Genomic DNA, 24,189 nt, shown 5'->3' on the forward strand with positions numbered 1-24,189 from the left:
CAGAAGAATAGCTTAATGTGTATCAACCTTTAAAAAGGTGGGGGTGGGGAAGTGTTTTGACATCTAGTGCAAAGTATATGTCACTATTAGTGGAAATAAAATGCTAATGCGTCTTCCTATCCTCTCTCTCAATTTATTGTTCCCACTACCATCATAGATGGGGAACTGAGAGAAGTGGTTTTGTTTTGTGCGAAAGCTCTATCGGAGTGTGGCACTAGAAAGAACATCAGCCAAGGTGGTAAAATTACTGGTTACATGGAAATCCTCTGTTATGATGACAGAGACTTCTGCAATGCTGGCTTATAGACAGGTCCTAAAGCTGATTGAAGATCTTCCACACACCAACATATGCCTTTGGACTTTTCAGCTCCCTTTCCCCATGTGTATTTTTGGAAATCTGTGTGCCTCTGTGTGATTTGTCAATCAAGGTGTCTGAATTAAGAGTTTCCATTAAATGAAGCAAGCACTAAATGCCATGGCTACAAAGTTAGCAAATGGAAAATGCCTACACTGCAATGGAGCAAGGTGTGATGAATGAGAGGCCTGCTGCATTTGTTTTCCTAGATGGGCAGGAAACAGTTGGCACAAAACTAGTCCTCCACATGTTCTTCTTCTTCTGCCTAACATGACCACCAGGGCTGTGCATGGGACGTTATTTTAAAAGAAAGCTGGAATATTCATCACTGATGAATTCTTTCAGAGGAGGGATGTGTGTGTGTGTGGTAAATTCACACACACTACCACCTTTCTGGCAAAAAGTCGATCAGAGAAACGCAGCATAGATAGTATATTTATGCAAATATATGTATTGCTTTTTCATAGCCTCCCAGATCCACTCCATGGCCCCAACTTGGGGACCCCCTACAACAGGACTATACGTCTGCCTCAGATGCAGTCCTGAATTAGTTCTAGTTCTTGGGTTAAAGTTTATTTGGGGGCGGGGAGGGTTATACTGTTGGGATTGGGTCAGGGGAAGGAGAATTTGCAGGGGGTTCGATTCTGTTGGGTGCTCATTTCTAAGCTTCTCTGCAGGAAGTCAATTGAAAAGCAGCAGCCTGCACCCTGCAGGATCACTGCCTTTGCTCAACAGCTGTTGAGAGGAGGCATGAATTGGGCAGGGTTCACCTCAAGGGGTGGGGGTTTGAGGGAAAACTTGGGCAGGCATGGCTGATGCAAAGGGGAAACTGAGGAGCTATTTATGTCTGCTTCACTTCAACTCTCCCTTCGTCTCCTTGCAGTGCCAACCCTCCCTCCCTCTACACTATGTCCCCTTTGAAAGTAGTCACCTTTTCCAGAATTTGAGTAGGACAGGGGCTGGGGCAGTTCACAATGCTAGGAGCCACCAATAGCCTTGCCTCCAAAAATTTAGCTCCTCCTCCCTTAAAAAGGTAAAGGACCCTTGACAGTTAAGTTGGGTTGCTAACGACTCTGGGGTTGCGGCGCTCATCTCGCTTTACTGGCCGAGGGAGCCGATGTTTGTCCGCAGACGTTTTTTCTGGGTCATGTGGCCAGCATGACTAAACCGCTTCTGGTGAAACCAGAGCAGCGCACGGAAACGCCGTTTACCTTCCCACCGGAGCAGTACCTATTTATCTACTTGCATTGGCATGCTTTCGAACTGCAAGGTTGGCAGGAGCTGGGACCGAGCAACGGGAGTTCACCCCGTCATGGAGATTCGAACCGCCAACCTTCCAATCAGCAAGCCCTAGGCTCAGAGGTTTAGACCACAGTGGCACCCACGTCCCTATCCTCTTCCTTTAAAGCTACCCAAAAATAACATGAAGCAATAGCCATTAACACTGTGCAAGACCCCACCCAATGCATTTGGTTTGGAGTCTGATTCAGTTTCCATTTAAGAGAAAAGGACCGAAAAACAGTTATATAAAGAAGGCTGGGTTCTAAATAAGCAGACCAAATGCCACCAAACTCTAGCAACTAAAGAACTTACAAAAGAGTGAGTTAGTGAGACCGAGCTGCTAGTTTTCACTTCCCCTCCTCACCAAGTGAGTTTGGATCACAAAACTAGTGCTGTCATTCTGCAAAGTGCAGTTCCACTCCCACCCCACCCATCTGGCATTCTCCTTATGTGGTGGTGCTGTTTTGCAATACTTTGGAGATACACTGTCTGGAGTGTTTTGCATTCCAGATTGATCCACATTGCTACAAATGGTCCAAATTGCTACAAATCTCCCTCTCTGTCCAGGGACATTGATCAGGGTGACCCTGGCTGATTCTGTGCAAAAAGTGGACCCCCCCAAAATCCAGGAATGGAATAGATCGGGGCTGGGGAACATTATCAAGATCTCCCTTGGGGCCAAATTTGACAGGTTAGCGTGGCCTGTCAATTATGTGATGACATTATGCAGTTGACAGACAGGTGTCCCCACCCACCTGTCAAAATCCCTTGCAGGGTTCCCAAACACTTCCTGGTGCTGTGGGAGGAGAGAAAAACAAGTTCTTCCTGGTGATTTGCCCAGCAGCAGTAGGAGCCTGGGAACCCTGCTGGCTTTCCTTCTCTCCCTTTCAGTGGTGGCAGCAGCAGCAGAAAGGGTGGGACGAAGCTTATTTTTCTCCTTTTGGGTGAAAGCTTTGTCCCCCACCTCAACCAGCCAACAGCAATGGAAGGAAGGCAGTGGCTGCTGCTGTTGTGTGAAGCCTTTGGTGGCCAATGGGCTTAATTTTCCTCCTGTCCCTTTTTAGTCAGATCCTGCTACAGTCTCAAAGAAGGAAGAAGAGACTCCCAAAGGCTTTCCCCAATCTTTGCTTGCCCCCCCCCCCTGTTTTGAGACCACAGTGAGATTGGCTTTAAAAGGGAAGGGGGAGAGAAGTGTTCACACTGCAATTGCCAAGATGGAGTGGAAAACTCCCAAATGCTCCCAAACTCTTTCAAGACCCTGATCTGCTGTTTTAATTTCCACTCATTAGCTTATTAAAACCTTCTGCCTAGGCTGTGTGATCCTGTTCCCTCCTGGGAACAGCGCTGCACAGGAAACACAGGATTTAACCCTGTCCTGACATTAACCCTGTCCATGACATCAGCTGATAGACAGGTGAACTCACCATGAATGCCTTCCTCGTTCTCTTATAATGGCAATGGTAACTACCTGAGAGGGGTCCAGCTGAAAAAAAAGTTCTGGACCAAAGCATAGAGAACACAATTCATTGTATCCATTTCAATCATAGATGGGAACCTGTTTGCTAAAGAAAAAAGATGCATGTTGACTCCTGAGACGGGGTGTGATAAACACGAGACAATAGGAAATAAATTTCTTGGACGCACTTACATCGACTATTATATTGAACGCCTGTTCTGTGTTGATAAATTATAAATTGGTCAGAAAACTGATTGAAGATCCACCGTATCCTGAGGAATGCAAATGGACTTTTCCTGTGGGATGTCTCCTTCCCAGCTTTATTTTCCTATGCACATTATTTAAATTTGACCTTTTGTCTGATTCTGTGGTCTGACAATCAAGGAAGGGGTTACCTGGTATGGAACATAAAGCAAGACTAAAGGTGAATCTATACTCCTTGTTTTGAGTTACAGTTGTTTTGACCCCCCCCAAAAAAGTAGAGATAAGAAACGCTTTATTTTACAATTATGCCCTGTGACATTTTAGAATGATATCTCTAATATCGTTCTAATAACGTTAAACAGGTCTGTGTAGATCCATCCTAATTCTTGCTGAATGCCGTGCTGCTTTCCCCTCTTTCCATCACTGTATCGTTTTGACACCAACAGAAGTAGGCAGTTTCTTGCGAGTCCCATTCTGGATATTCAACATTAGTTTCTCCTAAATTAACATGCTCTATAGTTCCAACTGCTAGGAAACAGCACCAGTAATTTGGAACTAGCTTGGGCAGGATAAAATTTGGGTGGGCCTAGAATGTGATACTTGAGTGGGTTTTGACCCTGGGGTGCCTTGACTGATGGTCAGGGGTGCCACTGACAACACTGGCTTCTGTCCCTCTTTCCCTCCCTCCCTCCTCTGATGCCCTCTTGCTTCTCTGCCTCCCAAAGGCTTGCACAACTGTTTGTTGCAGCAGCCCTGGCTACTAGCTCCCCAGGCAAATGGTGCCTCTGGGGCTGGCCAGGGAGTACTTCCCAGGCCCCCGTGGAGCAGAGACACCTCTCTTTGCAGAAGGGGGCAGACAGCTAAGAGACCAGGGGTGGCAGCTGCGACTGCCCAGAGGACTCCCAAGGAGAGGGGAGAGGAGAGGAGGCTGAGGGAACACTCCACAAGAGAGGGTGAGAGGCTGCCAGCTCTGCAGGCAAGGAGTGATATAACTGGGCTCCTGAGCCCCACAGAGGTGCAACAGAAAGAATGTAGTTGGTCAAGGGAGCCATGGACTCAAAAAGGTTTAAAACCTCTGCTTGAATGAAATAAAAAGCACTTCCTTTGCCAATCATTCAGTTTTATTCTGTTCATTTAATCCACCATTCCTATCACAAATTATTGCTACTTTGTTTTTTTAGACACATTGAACCATTCAGATTTTCAGTAGATTGATTGGCTTCTGAAGGATCTGTCTTTATACTTCTCTTCCTACTCTTATTTCTACAATGTTGTCTCTACTGAGCATTTTCTGTCAATAAACCATTTAGTTTAAGTTAAAGTAATGACTTTGTCTCTATCTATCTATCTATTATTACTACTACTACTACTACTACTACTACTACTACTACTACTACAAAGAAAATGATTTTATTTATGGATTTATTTCATAAAGTTCCTACACCTCTCCATCATAAAAAGTCATCAAAGAGGTTTACAAAAAGGATAAAGCAAAAAGGAAAAATTGACAGCAATAATTTGAGACTTTTGAAAAGTTAAAACAAAAGACTAAAAACAGATTAAAACCTCCATCCATTTTCCTAAACATTTGGATAGGCTCATCTAAACAAAAATGTTTTTAGCAGGAGTCAAAAAAAGTACAGTGAAGGCATCTGCCTGATTGTAATACAGGGAGTTCCAAAGTATAAGGTGTTACCACACAAAAAGATCGAGTCGGATATTATTAAGTGGTGCCTGTAACAGTTCCAGTTCAGCTGACTGAAGCAGTCTAGTCAATATTGTAGGTAAACTGATAATGCCAAGCTTATAGGACATCGCAAATAATGCCGTTTTCTGGGCTGCCACCCCTCAAACATCTGAGGGTGATGTAAGTACCAAGAAGGCACCATCTGATCTTAATCTTGGATGGTGTCAGGAGTTTCTGCACATGGTGTTGATGGAAGTGGGGGGCAGGTGGGTTCATCGACTTGGGAAGGTAGTCCATGTAACAGAAAGAAAGATCTGATACCTCCGCTGCCTTGCAGAATATATTCTGGAAAAGAAAAGGCCTAGAGAGTAACCTCTATACAAATTTGGAGTCCCTAAGACTGTTGGATGGCACCTTGTACAGCTCCTTCTGGCAACTCCTGCAGTCAAGCTGGTACCAAACATATAGCTCTGCTTTCCTTTGGACCACACCAGTGAGGCCAAGAGGAGGGTTTTGTCATTTGGGCAGCCCAGGACTTCCATACGCACTGCTTGCATCCCAGGGAGGTCACTTGACTGTTGCCAACACAACAGTTTGACTTCACCCTCAGAGGCACATTCCATATGTTTTTTGAGGCAGATGGATGACCACAAACCATGTATTATCACCTCTGTAGTGGATTTACAATCCACTTGCAGCTCTTCAGCCAACAAAGCCTACTCATTATGCAGGTAATGATATACTCATCAAGATGCCAACAGACCACTGACAATCCATGGAGAGGAAAAGGGAAACATCCGATATGTAGGAGATTTCATAGCCCATTAGACTCACTCTTCATGCAACTAGCAGAGGAAAAATGACTCTTGAAGTGCCTGTGGAGTCATGCCCTCAATGGGATCAAAAGAAGCAGATTGTCTGTAAGTGTAATACCGTAAGTGTAATACGGAATCTCCAACTACACTGTGGGACAAGATAAGATAAGCATTACTTTCTAGAACAGGGACACATCCTGTACACTCCTTGTTTTAGTAGCTTGAAATGTTTGGTTTACTTTCCATGGAAGGAGGGTGGTGGTGCCTGCTATGGTGACACATGCTATAAGAGGAAGAAATTTGGGCCGGATAAGTATCCTCAGTTTCCAAATATTTGGGTTTCGCTGTAAATGTTTGAGAACAGAAGTGCCTTTATACTGCCACCAGAAGTTGGATGTTAATAGTCACAGCACCCCCACAAACATGGTAAATATGGAAGGCAGTTGAAAACAATATTTAAACAGAATCAAAATCACTTGCTTTATCAATCATTCATTTGTTTATTTAATCCACATTCTAATAATGAATTATTGTTACTTTGTTTCACTATGCACATTGAACCGTTCAGATTTGCAGTACATTGATATGCTTTTGAAGGATCTGTGTTTCTCTTCCTGTTCTTCCTAATATATTGTTTCTGTACTGAGTGTTATCAGTCAACAAACCTTTTAGTTTAAGTTACAATGACAACTCTGTGGTTATTAACTCTATTTCTATTACTATTAATTCATTTTTGTCTTCCTTCACTCAGGTCCCAGGGTGGCTTACAACAATTTTAAAATACAAAATATAACATTAAATATAACATTAAAATAATCAAATATTCCTCACAGAGTTGTAATGAGAAAGGAAAAGAAGGGATTGCTCATGCTTTCTTGAATTTATTGGAAGGATGAAAAGAGGGACAAATTATCCAAAATGTGTAATAGTTAGGCTAGATTGGTTGAACCCTTGGAGCTGTACCAGTTTGAGTGGGAAGGACAGAAAAACATGGCTCTTTATAAGACAAAGATGTGCCAGTCTGGTTAAAGGAACCAATATTCTTTTGTTTGCTATTATACAAAAACAAATGCTCAGAATAGGGACTTGTTCATCAGTTGAGGAGCAGGGATTAAATCCTGATGGTTTTGCAGCAGAAGTCTTGTTTCCTGCTGGGAACGTGGTGCACAGCCAGTGCATGATTAAGCCCTGCCCTTCCTATCTCACCAATGATGTCAGCTGAAGGATGGATGGGCATGGTTTGGAAAGAATGGCCTCACAGGCTAAATTAGACCCTCTGGCAACCCAAGATTGATTGGTTTATGGGACTGAGGTCCTGGTGTATCATAGAATCCTAGAAATGTAGAGTTGGAAGGGACCCCATAGGGCATCTAGTCCAATGCCCTCCAATGAAGATATCATACATGACAGATGGCCATCCAACCTCCAAGGAGGGAGAGTTCATCACCCCCCAAGGGAGTCTGCATTTTGAAGGTGTTAACTTGGTAGCCATGGACGACACTTAAGATCTTACTTTTGAATATATATATATATATTAATGGAAACGCTTTAGAATTCCGCACTCAGAGCCATAATCACACTCAGAGTCATGCCTTTAACCACTATGAGCATGGGACAAAGGAAAACTAAAGGGCACAGACAATGCACACATGCGCTGATGTGTGGAGGATCTTCAAGCTGCTTCCAGTGCCGTGAGAAATTTGTCATTGCAGAAGTCACTGTCTTCGCAGCAGAAGAATTCGGTCCACTGGTCTGGGAACGGGGCGGGCTCTGAGGTGCCGCACTTTGCATCTTTCTTTGTCCTGCAGCTTAGTGTTTGTATTTGAAGATCACCATCTGTGATGGCAGAGGATAAAATGAATTGAAAGAGTGGGGAAATGAGTAAGCATTTCCATTTATATTTTCATAGGTATATATACTAGGTGCTGCTATCCCTGCTTGCATTGCTCACCAACCCTGCCTGGCTGGGTGCCCACTCCCTTCACGTGGCCTCTCTCTCATTCAGCCAGGCCACCCATTCATTTGGACCCCAGGCTTCCCTTCTTTACATCGTTTGCAGGTGCACTGCCTTGAACCTGAAACATTGGTTGCCCAGGGTGTGCCACCATCACCGCGGCATGTGCACATGCCCACACGTCAGCACACCCCGTGGTTTGCTGATGTCACTTGCACATGCCACAGGGAGTGTGTGCACCACCAAAAAGAAACTAGGGGGGCTGATCATTTAAAATTTGTGGGTGTGGTGCCCAGGCACCTGTTGTTGTTGTTGTTGTTGTTGTTGTTGTTGTTGTTGTTGTTGTTGTTTTGTCGTTTTGTCGAGTCCAACTCTTCGTGACCCCATGGACCAGAGCATGCCAGGCACTCCTGTCTTCCACTGCCTCCCACAGTTTGGTCAAACTCATGTTCGTAGCTTCGAGAACACTGTCCAACCATCTTGTCCTCTGTTGTCCCCTTCTCCTTGTGCCATCCATCTTTCCCAACATCAGGGTCTTTCCCAGGGAGTCTTCTCTTCTCATGAGGTGGCCCAGAGTATTGGAGCCTCAGCCTCACAATCTGTCCTTCCAGTGAGCACTCAGGGCTGATTTCCTTCAGAATGGATAGGTTTGATCTTCTTGCAGTCCATGGGACTCTCAAGAGTCTCCTCCAGCACCATAATTCAAAAGTATCAATTCTTCGGTGATCAGCCTTCTTTACGGCCCAGCTCTCACTCCTGGACCCCACTTAGTTGGCTCCTATGTCCTCCTATGTCCTTTTGTGCACACATGCAAGTGGGAAAATGGGTGGCAGCAGGAATATGGAGAACATGTGAATGCCCACTTGGGACCACCCAACTGCTTGCTCTGCCAACCTGTAACCTGGCCTGCCTGGTTTCCACACTCCACCTGCTGTTCTTTAGCCGCAATTCTTACCAAAACATTATATAGTAAGATATATATTTTTGAGTGTCCAACACCATTCCATTCAAGACAGGATTTTAGCCCAGCACTGTTCTGTGAGTGCACCACCATGTGGAGGGAGAGGAAGAACCTGGTGTACCGCTATGACACTGGCAGTTGCACAACTCACATACAGAAAGTCCACATTTCATTCCCTTGCATCCCCACATTAAAAGAGAAAATCAAGTAGTGGGTCTTATAAAAGACCTCTGCTGAAACCCTGAAGAGTCAGTTCCAGAGTATGCAAAGGGCACAGTAATGAATCATTAATCATCAGTGTGCAAATGGCTGTCCTTCCTGGACTCATATGTTTTGACAAACAGTCATACCTTGGAAGTCGAATGGAATCTGTTTCAGAAGTCTTTTTGACTTCCAAAGCATTTGAAAACCAAAGTGTGGCTTCAGATTGGCTGCAGGAAGCTCCTGCAGCCAATCGGAAGCTGCGGAAGCCTTGTTGGACCTTCAGCTTTCATTCACTTCCAGGTTTCGATCGTTCGGGAGCCAACAAATTCGAGAACTAGGCTGTTCAAAAACCAGAGTACATCTGTACTCTGCAACAAGATATGTACCAAACTGTGGGAAGCAGATGGAACTGTAAACATGGAATTTGATGTCAGTGAAATTTGCATTGGCATTATTGCTCCATAATTAAGCCCAAAGAAGAGGAAGATTAGATTACTTACTAAGGTACACCTTTAGGGCATGGCAGGTTTGCCTTTCAGGATCAGCTTCACAGGCACGAGGAGGCAAAAATTCTTCCCATGGACTGGAGGAGCTTTCCCGACATTGCAGCGTATCAACTTCAAAAGACAAATCATCCTGATTATAATACCAAGCTTGACCTCAAGTGACAATGAATGAATAATCTATTCTTTGAAGTCACTGAAGTTTGCCATATGAACATGAAGTGCAGAATCCTTAAATTAAGGATAATGCTGGCTGAATGGATGCAAAATATTAACTATTTGACGCCCTTTAAGATTAGATTATGTGCTTGTGAAGTCACTGAATGGGCCTTATGAGGAGCTTTTGAAGGATCTTGGTAGGTTTAGCTTGGAAAAGATGAGACTGAGATGAGATATGTTAGCCATCTTCAAATGTCTTAAGAGCTGTCACATGGAAATAGGAACAAGCTTATTTTCTCCTGCTCTGGAGAGTGGGATTCGAACCAATGGCTTCAAGTTACAAGAAATGAGACTCTAACTAAACATCAGGAAGAACTTTCTGACTGTAAGAGCTGTTCAACAGTGGAATAGTCTCCCTCGGGAGGTTGTGGACTCTCTTTGCTTGGAGGTTTTTAAGCAGAAGTTGGATGGCCATCTGTCATGGATGCTTTAGCTGAGATGCCTGCATTGCAAGGGGTTGGACTAGATGATCCTTGGGTATCCTCCAACTCTATGATTCATTAGCAATGCAACTTCTACAACACAAGTTAAAGGTCTTTGGATCATGCATGTGGCACTCACTGGGACATGGTGGGTCAAGATTCCAGTGAGAGCTCATTTGCTGTTTGTTGTAGCTTGGAAGTGCATGACCACCCTCAGGGGTCACCACCAGCTTCTGGACTTCCCAGCCTCTTTGCCTCAAACCATTTCCTCAGCATTACTGCAGGCAGACTTTTCACCTGGACAGTATGCACAGAAATCCATCAGTGCATGCACTATGGTTCACAAACTTGTTTTGTGCCACCCCCCCCTTGGTTCTATAAACTTATCTGCAATATCCCCATCCCTTTAAAAAACATCATTCAGAAGAGCACAACCCACCAAGGAAGATCATAGCACAATACAATTCATGACACTAACCATTAATTGCACATTTCCCCACAATATCCAATAAAACTATTTAGTTTAATTAATTCAACAAAATGGATAAACTTGATGCCAGCTTTTCAAAGTCTGTGTCAGAGCTGTTCCCTTTCAGAACAGCACAACCCATCAAGGAAGATAATAGCACAATACAATTCAGACACTAAACATTAATTGCACATTTTTTCAAAATCCTGTTAAAACTATTTAGTTTAATTCAACAAAATGGATGAACTTGACCCAGTGATGCTGGCTTTTCAAAGTCTGAAAGTCATTTACACCTGCAACACCCTCCTGCTGACACCTGCACAGATAACAAGGAGCAGGATTGGAAGCATGGGGAACATATTGGAATCAAGAAGGTTCTGTGAGCCACAGTAAAGCTCTAGGTTCTTCAAAGGAGACACAATGATGTCCACTCCCTCCCAACAAGACAGGACAACCTGCTTCTTTTATCCCTTTACTGGCATGTGTACAGAAGCATTCTGTCCCCATTAACTGTGGACATAGGGAGTTCAGTGGGCACTGACTGGAAAGAAAACGATGTCCAACCAGTAGATTGTGACCTACATGTAGATCCCCGGCTGATCCTGGTAGATCACGGGATCCTTATCATGTTCAAAAAGTTACAAGGGAAAAGCTAAAAAAAACCTCTGTGCAATGACAATGGGTAGATCACTGCCAGTTTTTTTATACTGGGAGTAGATCACAGTCTTTTGGGAGTTGGACGAGCCTGGCATAGACTACTGAAGATATTTGCTTGAATGCTTCCTAGCTTCCTGGTTTTGCAACTGGTGACTACAATCTGAATCCCTGATCTGTACATATGTTGAGGGCTTCATGCTCACTAGAATGTGATCATTACAATGTGCAATTGTTATATTGCAAGCCATTGCCCATGGGACCCTCTGTCTCTGATAAGGATGGAGTGCACTTAAGGGTATCTGGGCAAGCACATCATCAAATGGATAAAAGGAAGCTGCTTGTTCGCCCCAGTAGAAGTGAGTGGAGATCACCATTGCCTCCTCTGTAACCAAGAGCTCTGCTGTGGCAAGATGTCCCTCATGGTTCAAATAATGCTCCTTGGTATCTGTGTTAGCCTCTTCCTTCCTCCTGGAGGTAAGTTCCTGATAAGGATGGAGATTTTCAAAGTCCGTGTCAGGGCTGTTCCTTTTCGGAACAGCACAACCCACCAAGGAAGATAATAGCACAATACAATTCAGACACCAAACATTAATTGCACATTTTTTTTCAAAATCCTGTTAAAACTATTTAGTTTAATTCAACAAAATGGATGAACTTGACCCAGTGATGCCAGCTTTTCAAAGTCTGAAAGTCATTTAAACCTGCAGCACCCTCCTGCTGACACCTGCCTCATCGTGCCCCCTAAGTAAGATCACGTTTCAGAACCACGGCTGAGGTTTGCTCATGCTTTCCTATGTACTGAAATGAGTTACTATTGTCCCCTTTCTCTTTTTTAAATGCTTTTGTCTATGATACCTTGAGTGAACAGCTTTCTTTCAGCTCTGGGATAAGGAACTTACCTTCATGTGGAAGGAAGGGAAAAGCACAGATAACAAGGAGCAGGAGTGGAACCCTGGGGGACATACTGGAATCAAGAGGGTTCTTTGCACCACAGTAAAACTCTAGGTTCTTCAAAGGAGACACAATGATGTCCACTCCCTCCCAACAAGACAGGACAACCTGCTTCTTTTATCCCTTTACTGGCATGTGTACAGAAGCATTCTGTCCCCATTAACTGTGGACATAGGGAGTTCAGTGGGCACTGACTGGAAAGAAAACGAACACACATTGTAACACCGAAGTGAGGGGAGGACGACACTGTTTTGTACATTCTAAGACAAGATGTGAACCTTAAAAGAACTATCCCTGAAAATTTACACTTATTTTAATTTTGTGATATGATTCTCCAACCAAATAAATATATTTTCTTCCACCTTGGGCAGCATCATGCCACATTGGGTGAATGCCTCTTCAGAGGTGTCCAAATTAGTGTAGCTTGGAACAGTCTAGTCTGCCATCTTGATCCAAAATGGCATTCAACGCTTCCCAAATGTAGACAAAAAACAGCTCCTACATTTCAGAAATCAATATGCCAGATATCTTCACAAAGTCTTCATGGAAGACAGCGGCACTTCCTCCCATTATATATCTGACAAGTGCCTTCTCTATTGTCTTTTTAGCACCTACTCAAAACATTCCACTTTGAACTAGCCTTCTTAGTGGATATCTTCATCCAAGCTGATATCGGTATTTCATCTGGAGTGAATTTATTCATGTTATCTCTCTCCCCCCTGCCTAAGAAACAGTATCTGACTTTCCTCCTTGATCTGGGCTGATCCAGGGAACTCTCAACCAGGATCTGGTCCCCAAAGTCAATTGCAAGCAGGGCTAACATTTAACAAGGGCTTTTTAAACCCTGTATGGTGGGGAGACACATTGCCATGGGGGCAATAACCCATGGTGAGAGACCTATTGACGCTGCTACCTCAGTTGGTAGAACAGGGAATTCTTAATCTCAGGATCATGGATGTGAACTCCACATTGGGCAGGTGATTCCTGCACTGCAGGGGGTTGAACCAGATGATCCATGTGGTTCCCTCCAACTCTCACATTTTAAGATTCTTTGACCCCTGGCGCTATCCCAACATTAGTTTTGTATCAGATTGTTTTACAGTTTTGGAAGGTTCAGCTCACCATCTTGATTTCAAATGGAGTCCAATGGTTTCCAATTATAGAACAAAACCCCTTCCTTCGTCCCAGGAATCACCATGCCAAATTGGGCAATGGAATCTTCTGTGAGGTCCCAAGCAGTGTAGCTTGGTATTGTTTGGTCCACCCTCTTGACATTGCAAAATGAAGCAATTTGCAATGGTAAATCTCCATGGGATGCCTCATGGGAAGCAATTCATAAATGAAACAATAACGAAATAAATAAAGTTGTTGAAAGGGAATGAAATTTCGGAGATCGCAATACTGGATAGTTAACTTTTATAAATATTAGTTAGAGACATTTTCCCTTGGAAAACAATGATAAACACAACCCTTGTTGGATGCCCATTTCATGACTGTGGACAGCCAGAGATGATGTATTGGGCAGACCCAAGAGCAGTACGATGTTTTTCTCTCATTTAACAGAGGTTGCAGCAACACCATACATTTAAAGAACTCCTACACCACTTAAACAGCCATGGCTTCCCCAAGAACTGTAGTTTCTTAAGGGTGTTGACCTCACAGTGCTACAATTCCCAGCACTCTTAAATAGCTACAGTTTCGAGGATTCTCAAACCCAAAGTAGTATAAGAGTGCTGTCAATGTATAGCATACATCTGAACATAGGGAAAACCCATTCTACAACCACAGGTGTTTCAAAGTTGGCCTCGCTAGCTGTTTTTGATTCCTTCTATGGAATTGCATAGGCCAGGGATGTCCAACCAGTAGATTGTGACCTACATGTAGATCCCCGGCTGATCCTGGTAGATCACGGGATCCTTATCATGTTCAAAAAGTTACAAGGGAAAAGCTAAAAAAAACCTCTGTGCAATGACAATGGGTAGATCACTGCCAGTTTTTTTATACTGGGAGTAGATCACAGTCTTTTGGGAGTTGGACGAGCCTGGCATAGACTACTGAAGATATTTGCTTGAATGCTTCCTAGCTTCCTGGTTTTGCAACTGGTGACTACAATCTGAATCCCTGATCTGTACATATGTTGAGGGCTTCATGCTCACTAGAATGTGATCATTACAATGTGCAATTGTTATATTGCAAGCCATTGCCCATGGGACCCTCTGTATCTGATAAGGATGGAGTGCACTTAAGGGTATCTGGGCAAGCACATCATCAAATGGATAAAAGGAAGCTGCTTGTTCACCCCAGTAGAAGCGAGTGGAGATCACCATTGCCTCCTCTGTAACCAAGAGCTCTGCTGTGGCAAGATGTCCCTCATGGTTCAAATGCTGCTCCTTGGTATCTGTGTTAGCCTCTTCCTTCCTCCTGGAGGTAAGTTCCTTTCCCCAGTGCTGGGAGAAGGTTTTTCAGATGGCAGCAATAAACCTTTGATAACCAGTTGTTGGCAATCACAAGTGAAGAAAGTGCTGTGGAGCTCAGGTCCTACTTGTGGACATCTGGTCAGGCACTGTGAGAAGAGAATGCTGAACTCAATGGGCCACTCTCCTGATCCAGCAGAGCTCTTCTGAGGTTCTTCTACATAAATTACACTTGAGGTTCAAGGTTGGTATTTTGGAGTCTGAGAGGGACTCAGAGGCAATATGTCTCCAAATAGCAGGGTATTCACCAGTGGCTGAAGTGCTATTGAGCTCACGTCTTACTTGTGAACTTCCCAAAGGGATCTGTTGGGCCTCTGTGAGAACAGGGTGCTGGACCAGCTGGGCCATTGGCCTGAACTAACAGGCTCTTCTTGTGTTCTTATACATTGATTACCCATTTATTATCACCTGACTTTCAAGACTGGTATTCTGATAACCTTGAGGTTCTCCCTTTTGATTCAGATGCATTGACATGTCGACTTTGCATGGCCCCATCTGAAGGGAGTCCATGTCGCCCTTCAGCTACATGCTCAGCAAACCCTGAAACACAAGTGTGCCATGCCTACACAGTGACCAAAGGTAAGAGTTCTACATTTCTCCATTGCATATAATTATGAAGGGTGGTATAATATATCACAGAAATACCTTTATAAGGAAACCTATGCTGCTATACTAACATGGCAATCAGGGACACGATGCTGGCCATGAAAATTTCATCAATATTTCTTGCTGCAGAAATTCCATATTATTACAGTCCTTTCTCCTTTTGGAATTTTGTTTCCTGTGGTGGAAACCATAAGTATGTCTAACGTCCTGCATTCCGGAAGAGCCCCCATGGCCTAAAGCAAAGATGGAGAAAAGGTGAAGCTCCAGATTTGTTGTACTACAGTTCCTATTGGCCTTTGCAATTGACCAAGCTGGCTGGGGCTGGTGGGAGCTGGAGTCTACAACAAGTTGACCATTCCTAAACTCAAGGATAGGCACAAAACTGAGCAATGATTGGGCACTAGCTAAGAGCAACTCCCGAGTGTCCTTCAGATCACCCTCTACCTGATGTATTTTAACTGGAGACCTTCCATATGCAAACCATTTGCTCTGCATGCTTGTTCATCATACTGGTGTGCAGTGCAGCTTTCCCCACAAAAATAGTCCAGGAACGCAGCCCTGTCCCTCCTGCTTACATGTACGAGCTGGAGAGGCAGGGCTGTGAGGGGATTGACAGAGCAGACGTGCAGGGAAGAAGCCTCCCTGCATGTCAGCTCTGCAAGCCGCAACTGTCCCTCCTGCATGCAGCCTTGCCTCTCTGACAGGCGCATGCGAGCCACAGGTACAGAGCGGCTTGCAGAGTGACGCTCAGGGTGGCTTCTTCCTGCCCATCAGCTGTTAGCCAGGAAGCTGAAAAGCCTCATCAAAGCCCCGCTGCACCTCCAGCTCATGAGAAAACCCTTTTCAGAGCCCACAGAGGATGTCCCCTTTGTGCTCCAAGGACAGTCTTCTCATGAGTCAGAGGTACTATGGGCCCAGAGGTGTTACTGCTGAAGAAAGCCCTGCCAGTGTGCCAACTGATTCACAACTGTGGCACAACCTGGATCCTGTAATTAGCATGGCTGATAGTTTCACCACACTCACAAGTGGGGAGAATGAAGACCCAGGAGAGGACTTCATTTGTTGTAAACTGTAGATGTGAGGTGTAGTAGCCTCTGTGTCCAGAGAGCATAAATATAAATGTCTTCTCCTTTTCTCTCTCTACTTGCATTCTGCTGTCACCATCATAGATGGGAAAGTTCACCAGAAAATTCTAGGCTGCAAGTCAAAGGAATCTGGAGTTTGCAACACCGGCACCAATACTGATGGATATGAGGCTCGACATATCTGCTGTGGTGACAGAGACTTCTGCAATGAGGATCTGTAGACAGGAACTAAAAACAACCTGAAGAATGACTGCAAATTGAAGCATGTATAGGATCTTCTGCTTATGGTCACCTTTTTCTATATTCTCTTCTTCCGTTTATTTGATACAGAGTTTTCAAGGTGTTGGGTTTTTTTGAAAAAAATTAAAGGCAACTGCTACACACAAATACAGCTACAGCAGAGCAAGATGACGATGATTATTCTTTCTATCTATCTATCTATCTATCTATCTATCTATCTATCTATCTATCTATCTAATCTATCTATCATCTATACCTATTATCTAGCGATCTAGCAATCTATCATCTATTTATCCTGCGTCCATGCCATAGTGGCTTTTAAGTGCTTTATAATCGTAAGATCAATGATGAGATCCAAATGTAATTAAAATAAATAATAAAACAATTTCAACAAAGCATCAAAAACATTCATATTATTTTCAGATTTTGGCGATGTGATTTCTGGAGTGAAACTGAGTCATCTATCAAGCATTGACACAACTTTCACAACCTATACTTCATTTGCCACCTTGTCTGCCTGCTTCCCTGTGCTATAGATGCATATGAGGATATTGATAAAACACAAAAGGCCACGTTAATGTGATTGTATGTACGATGGGGTCAATACAAGTTTTCTCCAGTGTTTCACAAATGCACAAGGCCTGCAACTGTGGAGCAGAAAGGCACTGCAGAGGTAGATTTTGGCTGCACCTATACATATCTAGGTGTGCAATAATCTATTCTTTGAAGTCACTGCAGTTCTCCATACGACCATGCACTGCAGAATCCTTAAATTAGGGATAATGCTGGCTGAATGGATGCAAAATATCAACTATTTGGTGCCCTTAAAGATTAGATTATCACTGAATGGGAACCCAAGCCTTACGAGGAACGTTTGAAGGAGCTTGTTATGTTTTGACTGGAAAAGAGGGGACTGAGACGAGATATGATAGCCATCTTCCAATGTCTTAAGAGATGTCACATGGAAATGGGGAAACAAACTGTTTTCTCCTGCTCTGGAGGGTAGGATTCAAACCAATGTCTTCAAGTTTTAAGAAAGGAGACTCTGACTAAAGATCAGGGGGGAAATGTCTGATGGTAAGAGCTGTTTGACAGTGGAATGGTGTCCCTCTCTCATTCTATAAGTAATGCAACTTTTACAACACAAGTGAAAGATCTTTGGATCATGCGTGTGGCACTCACTGGGACTGGGACATGGTGGGTCAAGGTTGCAGTGAGTGCTCAGTTACTGTTGCAGCCTGGAAGCGCATGACCACCCTCAGGGGTCACCACCAGCTTCTTGACCTCCCTGCCTCCTTGCCCCAAACCATCTCCTCCCCAGCGGTTACAGTGCTGCCACCACCTGCAGCATGTGGAGAGAGGCTCAGAACGCACAGGGTTAAGAAGTTCTGAGTGACGTCTCACATTCTGAGGCAGGGTTTAGAACACTGAGGGGAGTGGTTTCCTGTGTTCTCTCAGTGTGTGTGTGTGTTTGCTCCGTGGAGAAAGGAGCAAGATGTGCGCTCTGTCGCCGGGAAATTTATAGCTGTTGTGTTTTGCTAAGGAATAAAGACTTAAAACATAGATAAGGAGACTGCTGCGTCCAGCCTGAGTTATTGCCCTCACACGACGTTCCTGCTTCTGTTCCGCTGTGTTTACGTGCTGCTGAGTCGGAGGTCACTGGAGGAAGACCAGAGCCGCACAGAAGAAGTGTGCCGGACGCCATTGGGCTCCATAGGTTATGGGTCATCAGCAATTAAGATAAGCAACGTTCGTGTGTGAGAGACTGCAGCCGAAGGCCAGCTGATGAGACGCTGGGAAGAAAGACTGCAGTCAGAGTCGGCTGAGGAGCAGCCAAAGGCCAGCTAAGGAGAAGCTGGTGCCAGCCAGGAGTTCACTGGGAGGAGCTGAGATCTGCCGGACCGGGAGGCACTACCGCTACCTGTAAGTAGGCTGGGCCCCGGGGAGAGATGGCAGACAGCCAGAAATCGTCAATCCCTTTTGATAAGGTGGACGGGAGCAAGCCCTGGGTCGAGAGGAGGCAGGCACTGAAGAAGACAGTGGGAGCCAGGCCAGAGGGGGCTGAGAATTGCTCTGAGGAGGCACCAAGCCCAAGAGGGGCTGAGGGACGCCCAAGAAGCCCAGAGGGGGCTGGGACTGTGTTGGGAGGCTATTGGAATGCACCAACACATGAGCTGCGTGCTGGAGAGCAGCTGAGAGAAGAGGAGAGAGATGCAGTGGCTATCTCTTCCACTGAGAACTTTGCACCTGAGAGTGGGGGTGCAAGCCATTACAAGGGTCTTGAGAGTGCCCAGGCTGTTTGGCAGGAGCTGGAGGGGGTTTGCAGAGAAACCACAGCAGAAGCCAAAGGCCATTTCCCCAACAGCAGAAAAGCCTCAAGGAGTGCTGCTGGAAAGGTTGGGGGGGCAGAGAAGACCAAAGGCAAGTTTGCAAAGTTTTCCACTTGGCGATGTTTTGTTTGTGCGTCTTCTGAACACCTGCATCGGAGCTGCCCACAGAGAGCAAGGGAGACAGGGCAGGATGTGTCCAAGGTTGCTTCCCATGGGAACCAGCCGGGTTTCCATGGCTACAAGTCCTGCAGGGGAGGCAGGCGTGGGAAACCGCAGACGCTACGAGCTCCAGAGAGGGGAGAAAACGCTTATCAGCTGTCTGCGTCAATGGCAGTTTTGGAGAACACCTGCAGCGAAGGCCCCAAGGTCGGGGGCAGCAGGAAGTCGGTTGCTAAGGCAACAAAGAAGGTCAACTCCAGAGTGCTACGTTGGGTTGTGGACTCGGCTGCTAACGCCCATCTGGTAACAGCGCCACCTGATGGACAAATGTGGAACTGCAAGGCTGTTTCAACTGGGAAAACAGTTAAATTTGCTACTGGTTCACAGGGACATGTGACTCATTTTGCTAACCTGTTTGTCTCTTTCTTACAGGCTGAACTGAAGGTCTATTTCGTACCTGAGATAAAACATTGCCTGTTATCTGTACCTTGCCTTTTACAGGAGGGATATTCAGTGAGTTTTGAGAAAAATGTTTGTACAATTTCCAGAGGGGGGAAACAGCTAATAAGTGTTGAGAAAGATCAGAACAACCTCTTTGTTCTGGAAACACCTCTGGAGGGTGAGGGGAATGCTGGGAAAGCCACTGATCACACTCATGTGTCGTGTGCTTGCGTGTGGCACAAGAGAATGTCACATGGTTCCTGTGAGGACATTCAGATGTTATCAGAGTGCACCAAAGGGTGCCGGGTAAAAGAATGTGGTCAACCTTTGAATTGCAGAGCTTGCAGAAAAGCCAGGAACAAGGGATTTAATTATCCCAGGGTGGAAAGAGTAACCACAAAGCCTTTTGAGCTTGTGCATGCAGACCTTTTTGATATGCCACAGCCAAGTCTGGGCAAGGCCAAGTGGCTGGTGGTGCTGACAGATGATTATACGCGGAACGCATGGGCATTCACGCTGAAAACTAAGGAGGAGGCAACACAACTTATCAAAGATTGGGTTGCAGAGGTGGAACTGAGGTTCTCCACCAAGGTGCAGGGGTACAAGTGTGACCGAGGTTCAGAGGTCACTGGGTCTGCTTTAAAGGGTTTCTTTCGCCAGAGGGGGATACGTTACAAGGTGACTTCTCCTCAGGACAGTGGCGTGGCAGAGCTTAGGAGTAAAGCTCTGGTACAAGCATCAGAGATTCTACTGGATGACTCTGGTTTGCCTCAAAGTTTTTGGGGGGAGGCGGTAAAGACAGCCAATTTCACGATGAACAGGTGCTACAATGCAGTGGTAGGTGACACCCCGTATTTCCTGCTTCATCGACAGAAGCCGCTTGTGCATTTCTTTCGCACTTTTGGTAGCAGAGCCATGGTGCCTGTACCAAAGTTTCTGCAGCAGGAGGGTGGCCCATGGTACCAGGAAATGATCTTCTGTGGATATGAGCCTGCGACAAAAGGGTGGAGATTCGCATACCCAGAAGGTGATCAGACCAAGCTTCTGGTCAGTAAACAGGCTGAGTTCTTTGAGCAGGATGGTTGGGCAAGGCGCAAAGCGAGCTCTGACGTTCACTCAGATTGTCTGTCTGACTCTGAGGAGGAGGGAGAGCCAGAGCCTGAACCTGCTGGTGGAGACCGGGTCCCTGAACAGAGTAGGGCGTCTCCACAGGTTGTTAAAAGAGTGTCCAAGAGTGAGCCCTCATCTCCTGTGCGCATAATGGAGAAAGCTCACAGACGTGTCAAGTCAGAGGGGGAGTCTTCTGATGAGGAAGACGCACATGCTGACCCCAGTGGGTCAGAAGGAGCACCCCAGTTTGTGCCCAGGCGGTCATCGCGGGCTACAAAGGGAATTCCACCTGAGAGGTTTCAGGTCACAAATGCGTGGGTTGGTTTCGCACAGTGCGAACCTGAGATTTGTGAGGAAGTTCAACAGGTGCCTAACAACGATGCCAGGAAGGGGCGGAAGGCAATGGGGAAGGTGTTGAACACTCAGAAGTCCTCTCAGAACGTGATTCGAGAGGGGGTGTGGAGAGAGGCTCAGAACGCACAGGGTTAAGAAGTTCTGAGTGACGTCTCACATTCTGAGGCGGGGTTTAGAACACTGAGGGGAGTGGTTTCCTGTGTTCTCTCAGTGTGTGTGTGTGTTTGCTCCGTGGAGAAAGGAGCAAGATGTGCGCTCTGTCGCCGGGAAATTTATAGCTGTTGTGTTTTGCTAAGGAATAAAGACTTAAAACATAGATAAGGAGACTGCTGCGTCCAGCCTGAGTTATTGCCCTCACACGACGTTCCTGCTTCTGTTCCGCTGTGTTTACGTGCTGCTGAGTCGGAGGTCACTGGAGGAAGACCAGAGCCGCGCAGAAGAAGTGTGCCGGACGCCATTGGGCTCCATACAGCATGCTTCCCTTATGTGCTACTGATGGTGCAAGCATTACCACTGCATGTATTACTACAGGCAGACTTTTCACTTGATGCACATAAATCCATCAGCGCATGCACTATGGCACTGTTTCACAAACTTGTTTGGGGCCATCCCCACCATCCATAAACTCATCCGCAATGTCCCCATCACTTTAAAATGCATTATTCAGAACAGACCACCCACCAAGGAAGATAATAGCACCATACAGGTTACGATACTAATAATTAATTGCACTTCCCCCCCTCAAAATCCAAAAAAACTATTTAAATTAATTAATTCAACTTAATGGATGAACTTGATGTCAGCTTTTCAAAGTCTGAAAGTCATTTACACCTCCAGCACCCCTGCTGCCCCCTTGCCCCCTAAGTAAGACCACGCTTTCAGAACAATGGCTGAAGTTTCCTCATGCTTTCCTGTGTATTGAAATGATGGTGTGAATTGACCCTCACACTGTCTCTCGGAGTTACTATTGTCCTCTTTCTCTTTTTAAACTGCTTTTGTCTATGATCAGTGGTATAAAATTTGATTTAAAAGCTTGCTTGAGGGAAATAAGAAATCCATACAGCAGCAATAGTTGCCAGCATCATGCCCTCCAGGTGTTTGGATGCCTTGTGTTTTCTTATTTTGAGAATGGGGGCAGGGAGTAAGGTTGCTAACAAATTATTTGGTATGTTACTTGTATTCTCCTTACTATTAGATGTTAATGCTTGTGTGTGTGTGTGTGTGTGTGTGTGTGTGTGTCCTACACAGGCATTCATTATAAACTCTATATTTATGGATTTTTTCTTTTTGTATACATGACGTGCATTTATATTTCTTCCAACTTATATATTCATTCATATTCATTCTCTCTCTCTCTCTCTCTCTCTCTCTCTCTCTCTCTCTCTCGTCTTCTTGAAAACGTTCAAACAATCTTGTTACCTATTTCTAAACAACAAATTGGTAGGAGAGGGACGTTCATATGTTTAGGGAATGTTGAGGTTTTCAGGGATTGTATGTAGCTATATATACCTCAAACCATATTGATTTAACATCTAGACATTTCCACCACATATGAACTTCTTTGACTTTTGTGTTGCAGAAATAAATGCCTACTATTCCACCTTGGGGAGCATCATGGCAAATTGGGTGACTGTATCTTCAGAGGTGTCCAAAGCAGTGGAGTCTTTCATCAAAATGGCATCCAGAACTTTCTAAATGTAAATAAAAACCAGCTCCTCCATCTCATGAACCAGTGTGCCAAATCTGGTGACAATATCTTCAGAGGTTTCCAAAGGCATTCAACATGTGCCTTCTGTGTTGCCTTTTAGCACCTGCTAAAGACATTCCTCGTTCGTTATTTTTTTTAAAAAAAAATTATTGGAATTTTATTTACAACATAACACAGCCCCCACCCCCAAATACACAAATCCACCCTCATTAAACATGAACATAACATACAGTGAGCATAACATACAACAATACAAACAACCAAATAAAAGACTTCCTTTATCTTGTATCTGGCCTCTTTATTTACTTCTTATAAACTGTTTCTTTTATGAATAATTATTAAGATTTTTCTAATTATAACTTAAATGTCCACAAAGTCTCTTGCATTAAACAACATTAATTGAAACAAGTCCAGGTATGTATTTTAGGGCCCTGTTTTGTGAAGTATTCTCTGCATTTCCCTCAAGCTTTTTGAAACTCTTGTCTAGGGCGATCTCTAATTGCCTCTGTTAATCTAGCCAGTTCAATATACTCTAGCCATTCCTTTTTTGTTGGCACAGTTTCTTTTTTCCACTTTTTAGCAATTAGGATCCTTGCCGCTCCTGTGGCATAGAGGACTATTTTCTGATCTTCTCTTGCTATACCTGTGTCCGTTATCCCTAGTAGAAAAGCTTCTGTATTTTTTCATAAAGTTACACTTAAACATTTTTTTAAGCTCACCATACACTGTGTTCCAGAAGTTTTTGATTTTTTCACAGGTCCACCAAACATGTATAAGTGTCCCCTCTGTTTTACCACACCTCCAGCTCAGATATGTTTTTGTCTTATACATTTTAGCTATTTTGGTAGGTGTTAAGTACCATCTATAAAACATCTTGATTAGGTTTTGCCTCAATACTTAACAGGCTGTAAATTTCCAGTACTTTCTACATAGTTCTTCCCATGCTGTTAAGTTAATGGTTTTCCCAATATCTAAAGCCCACTTGATCATTATCACCTTGACCTGATATTACTTTGGTTTTGTTTTTTAATAACACTTTTTCTAATAATGAGGATTCGTTTGAGAAACCTTTTTTTCTTATCTGTCCTGAACACTTCATGCAATTAATGGTATTGGATCCAACCCATAAGGTGTTGTTTTATTTCCTCATAATCTTTAATTACCAATTTATTGTCTTTCCCCCTAATCAGATCTTTATATGTGGCCCATTCTAATTCCATATATATATATTTTATTGTAATTGCTCCTACAGGTGATGCCCACCATGGTGTTTTCGGTTCTAGGAGATCCTTATATTTTGTCCATGGTTTATATAATGATTTCCTTATGACGTGATTCATAAATCCCCTGTATACTTCCCCTTTTTCATAAGCTAAATACGCATGCCAACCATAACGGTTATTAAACCCTTCTAGATCTAACAAATTACCATCTTTTAATACAATCCACTCTTTTAGCCAATTTAGACAGACAGCATAGTAATATAAATTTAGGTCAGGTAGAGCCAGTCCACCTCTATGCTTGTCAGCATGTTGTTGACAACT

The 24,189-nt window shown here is 44.3% G+C and overlaps 1 long non-coding RNA gene across 1 annotated transcript in view; it reads right to left on the reverse strand.

The window, feature by feature from the left end:
* Positions 1 to 6,289: 6,289 nt before the first annotated feature.
* The window catches only part of LOC128411199 (uncharacterized), a 36,288-nt gene continuing 18,388 nt past the window's right edge, over positions 6,290 to 24,189 (reverse strand). Inside the window, exons 2-3 of the long non-coding RNA XR_008329720.1 lie at positions 9,418 to 9,534; positions 6,290 to 7,634 (exon numbers count right to left, since the gene is read on the reverse strand). This is a non-coding gene — a long non-coding RNA (uncharacterized LOC128411199). The remainder of the gene's footprint in view (positions 7,635 to 9,417; positions 9,535 to 24,189) is intronic.

This window comes from Podarcis raffonei, chromosome 3, assembly GCF_027172205.1.
Source record: "Podarcis raffonei isolate rPodRaf1 chromosome 3, rPodRaf1.pri, whole genome shotgun sequence".
Taxonomy (NCBI): Eukaryota; Metazoa; Chordata; class Lepidosauria; order Squamata; family Lacertidae; genus Podarcis; species Podarcis raffonei.